Source organism: Cucurbita pepo, chromosome 10 (genome assembly GCF_057944985.1).
Source record: "Cucurbita pepo subsp. pepo isolate OVF chromosome 10, ASM5794498v1, whole genome shotgun sequence".
NCBI lineage: Eukaryota > Viridiplantae > Streptophyta > Magnoliopsida > Cucurbitales > Cucurbitaceae > Cucurbita > Cucurbita pepo.
The window spans coordinates 11,295,306-11,300,614 of record NC_141807.1 but is presented as its reverse complement, the minus strand read 5'-3'; the positions used below and the strand labels follow the sequence as shown (position 1 = coordinate 11,300,614).

The following is a 5,309-nucleotide window of genomic DNA, read 5'->3' as shown; positions in this document are numbered from 1 at the left end:
TTGGGACGTCCATTCTTGAGCTTCCAGTATCTAAATTACTTCAAAATTTCCTTCCACGTACTCCTTATTGTGTATAGTTTCTGAAACCATGAGATTTTCTATGAGAATCAGTCTGGAATGTGGTTAAAATTGAGAAAACCCGAGAAAAGGTCAAATTTTGAGTTGACTTGGACAGTTCAGTTGAACTGGCCATATAATCGTTTTCTTCCTCTGAACAAGAAGAAGATGCGCATTTTTCGCTTCGCCGCCATCTGAAACTCGGCCTGTACAGCCACATTTACAGCGTTTCTCTCCTCGATTTCTTCGTGAAACTTAAAGATGGGTATTACAAGGAAGGGCTAGTGATTGATTTGATACCTTCTCGTGGATCGTAGCCTAAGATATTCCCTTTCAAAGTTTATCAAAAATCGGATTTATCGCTGGAGATAAAACAAAGGATTTCTTATTGGGTAGCCGATTCTAGGGATTTCAAGGCCCTATTTCTTCATCGAACCTCTTCCATATCCTTTCTTCAGGTTAAAGAAATTGGTTTGGAGGAACGTCTTTGAATGTAAGACGTTAATTTTCAAAAATTGTTCTCGGTATGCAACTCACTCGAAACGCCAGATTTTTCAATCTCTTGGGTAGCTTGTTTTACGATGTTTCCTCTCTCGATTCCTTCATCAAGTTTACTCATCTTCTTCCTCTGAAGCTAGAGGATCCTTAATTTGAAGGAAAAGAGATCATAGATAGGAATTCGACTCTTATCCCTAATTTAATTTCGAAACCTATTTCCTTCAATTCGACATGCTCTCGAGGTTACTTTTCTTTGTGATCTTCTATGGAAGCATTCCTTGGAGGTGTAGAAACTGATTGGAATCATTCTTGCTCGACGAATCATCATGTATCCTCGGATTGGATTTTCAAGTTTTTCTTGAAGTTCTATAATGGTTGATTGAATTGGGGGAATGGTTTCTAGGCTCTTTCAGCACTATATTCCTTCATAGAACTTGTGGGTAATCTTGTTGAGAAACGGTAGGAATAAGTTTGAAGAGAAATGGTGGAAGATTGCTCTCAAATTTGGAAGAAATCTGAAAGTAGGAGACCCATAATCTAAACGCTTATTGCCCTCGATTGGGGGATCGACCTTTCTCGATTCTTATTCCGTATTATTTCTCCTACTTCAGACTTTATAGGAGGAGCTTAAACCGACATTGAGAGCTCCATATTCTTCGTTATTTAGAAGTTTGAAGAGAAATGGTGGAGGATTGCTCTCGAATTTGGAAGAAATCTGAGAGTAGGAGACCCACAATCTAAATGCTTATTGCCTTCGATTGGGGGATCGACCTTTCTCGATTCTTATTCCGTATTGTTGCTCCTACTTCAGACTTTATAGGAGGAGCTTAAACCAACATTGAGAGCTCCAGATTATTCGTTATTTAGATATCGAACTTTCTGGATAATTTTTCGGAGATATCAACTCCGATCATAGCCTTACCGACCTTGGCTTTGAATACTAGTCGTTGGATGTGATGATCCGTGCGTGTTCGTTCTAGATCATATCAAATTTTGGAGGAGATCTGACGGTTGAAATTTGTGTTCGAAGGATTTTTCTCGGATGGTCACGGTAGATGCTCTGATTCTAATTAGAGTGGCATTTCTATAATTATCCATTCTTCTAGGGGTATTTTGGTAATTTTCCACTTTCTAAATATTTTATTATTATTTTTCTGGAAAAATTCATAATTTTTCTACAAATTCCTCGTCGCTTTTTTTATTTATTTATCATTTTTCGCTTATTTTGAATCAAGAGAAGAACAAAAAAATACTAGATTAAAAAAAGAGGTTAGTCCATGGCCCACACTCCAAAGTCAACTCTCATCCACGACCAACTCTTAGTTACTTGATAAAGAATGATAAACATAGAGTGAGTAAAACTTAGTAAGTAGCCTACTCGTAGGTTCTTAATCGCGACCTTAAGCTAGGATATTACTTCTTGTTATGTTTTCAGGATCTTAGAACTTAGAGGCCATCGTGTCATGTATCATATACTGATCCTGAAAACCTTCCGCTAAAATAACCTTCAATTTTCTCCCCATGAACACATGAGTGATGTCGTCATAATCATGTAATCCTACTGGTAAATCGTGGTGCAGGAAATCTCGTTTAGCTTATGGGAAAGGTAGGCCTATCATAACATCCAGCTCATGATACATATTGCAGGACATCCTACCTAAAGAGGAATAGGGGCATCGTAATGCAGATAATGGTTACTTATGGGTATGGATCCTAGCAACTTATTTAGCATGTTATTCACATAGTTCTAGGTACTTGGTACATGGATTATTGATGAACCTAGGTTTATACATAATGTCATGGGTTAGGCTTTAGGAGTTGAGGTTTTAGCTTAGGGAAACATTAGAGGGTAACCTAACGTGGACTAATTCGTGTGAAAACCTACTAGCACTTTGAGGACCTCTTTCCTTCACCAAACTTATGGGTAAACTTATTTAGAAGGTGCAGGAACAAGTTTAGAAATGAATAGTGGACTATAGTTCTCGAATTCTAGGTAAACCCATGAACACGATGCCCCAAAACAAAAAACTTGTATCTCTCGATTGGGTACTCGATTAAGCTTGCTTCTTGCCCCTAATAGTCTACCCTTATTCATAATTTATAGACGGATTTTCCACTACCATTGAAACGTCTAGAATTTCTATAATTTCATTCTTGATTTTTCTGAATCTTCTGCCAGAAAAGTCTTGTCCGATCGGAGCCTTCCTTTTTTAAGCAACATGTAATTCTTATTCTATAAAAAATTTAATGATTCGGGAAGTTTATACAAATTAGAAAAAGTACCATTTTCTCAATGTATTTTCAATTTTACTTGTTCTTTACTTCTAGATACAACCTAGTAGGGATTATACACTGTCTCTTATTGGAGACCTTGAGTGTTGCAAATTCTCCTCTCTTTTGAAAACTTTGAGTCATCGAAAGTGTTTATTCTAAAATAGGTCAAGGTACAAGGTTCTTATTTACCTTCTGTTTCCCAAGTGGCTTCTTTTACTCTATGATTCTTCCATAGGACCTTAAGAAGAGAGATTTCCTTGTTTCTCAATCATTTGACTTTCTTGTCTATTATTTGAATCGGGTCTTTTTTATACGTTAGGTCATCTCTCAAGAAGAGAGTTTCATGAGCCAGTACCTGTGAACGATCTAGGGTATACTTCCGTAGTATGGATACATCAAAGATATTATGTACTGCAGACAAGTTGGGCATTGCCCGATTCTATAGGCCACAGATCCAATCCTTTCTAATATCTCAAAGGGACGGATAAACCTAGGGCTTAGCTTCCCCTTTTTACCCTACCTGAGCACCCCTCTCATGGGGTGCTACCTTTAGGAATATATGATCCCCTACCTACAATTTCATGTCCTTGCGCCTTAGGTCTGCATAGCTTTTCTCTCGGCTTTGTGCGGTTTTTATCCTAGCTTTAATCTTCTAGACTGCGGCGTTGGTACTTTGCAACAACTCTGGCCCAATAGTTGTCGTTTGCCCCCCTTCTTCCCAAAAGATAAGGGACCGAAATTTTCGTCCATAGAGAACCTCGTATGTGGCCATTTGTATGGTGGCTTGGCAAGTATTATTATAAGTGAATTTCATAAGGGGTAGGTACTTATCCGAGCTTCCTGCAAAATCCATCACATATACCCTCAACATGTCTTCCAATATTTGCTTGAGCATTTCTGTTTGACCATCTGTTTATGGGTGGAATGTCGTACTATAACTACGTACCCAATGCCTTAGTTGAATTTTCCAGAAGCGAGATTTAAATCTGGCATCTCGGTCTAATACTATTGCCTTTTGTTGAATTTCCAGAAGCGTACCCAATACCTTTACTGATAAAGATTCATTTTTAATGTTAGCAAGAGTAGCTCAGTTTGGAGATTGTTAGACTGAAGATTTGAAGGTCACACGTGTTTTATCCACGTTCAACGCACCTAATACAAGTTTATTACCTGACTATACAATCTAAAAACATAACTTGCTTATTCAATCTAAAATTAGTGATTATTTCTTTTTTAAAAATAATGAATTAGCGGAAATACCTTTACTTATGAATTTTCATTTTTAATATTAGCAGGGATAACTCTGTTGGGAGAGCGTCAGACTGAAGATTTGAAGGTCACGTGTTTGATCTCCACGTTCACCGCACCTGATTCTAGTTGCATAACCCGACTATTCAATCTAAAATTAGTCATTATTCCTTTCTGAAATCTCAATGAATTATCGGAAATACCTAACGTGTTCTAGTTCACCGCACCTTAAACAAATTCGATAACTTGAATATCTTATTAAAAATTACTGATTATTTCTATTTAAAATTTCAATGAATTAGTGAACCTTTACTAATGAATTTTCATTTTTAATGTTAGTGTGGATAGCTCAGTTGAGATAGCGTTAGATTGAAGATCTGAAGATCTCGTGTTCGATCCATGTTCACCACACATGGTTCACGCTGCATAATTTGACTATTCAATATAAAATTAGTGATTATTTCTTTCTAACATTTCAATTAATTAGTGGAAATACCTTTACTTAAAATCTTTCATTTTTAATGTTAGCGGGGATAGCTCAGTTTGGAGAGCGTTAGATTTAAGATTTGAAGGTCACGTGTTCGATCTCCATGTTCACTGCACCTGTTTCTTTTTGCATAACCTGACTATTCAATAAAAAAATTAGTCATTATTTCTTTTTAAAATCTCAATGAATCAGCGAAAATATCTTTACTGATGAATTTTCATTTCCAATGATTGCGGGGATAGCTCAGTTGGGAGAGCGTTAGACTGAAGATTTGAAGGTCACGTGTTCGATCCACGTTCACCGCACACACTATGTTTTAGGTTGTATAATTTGAATATTCTTTCTAAAATTAGTGATTATATATAATTAAAATATAATGAATGAGTGGAAATACCTTTACTTAAGAATTTTCAATTTTAATATTAGCGTGGATAGCTCAGGGAGAGCGTCATATTGAAGATTTAAAGGTAACGCTTGATCCACGTTCACTGCATTAGCGATTATTTCTTTTTGAATTTTTAATTTTAATATTAGCGTGGATAGCTCAGGGAGAGCGTCATATTGAAGATTTAAAGGTAACGTTTGATCCATGTTCACTGCATTAGCGATTATTTCTTTTTGAATTTTTAATTTTAATATTAGCATGCATAGCTCAAGGAGAGCGTCATCTTGAAGATTTAAAGGTAACGTTTGATCCACGTTCACTACATTAGCGATTCTTTCTTTTTAAAATCTCAATCTCAAT

The 5,309-nt window shown here is 36.4% G+C and overlaps 1 non-coding gene across 1 annotated transcript; it reads left to right on the top strand.

The window, feature by feature from the left end:
- Nucleotides 1-4,796: 4,796 nt before the first annotated feature.
- On the top strand, nucleotides 4,797-4,869 carry TRNAF-GAA (transfer RNA phenylalanine (anticodon GAA)). The gene has a single exon. It is a non-coding gene; the product is annotated as a tRNA-Phe (tRNA).
- Nucleotides 4,870-5,309: the final 440 nt, after the last annotated feature.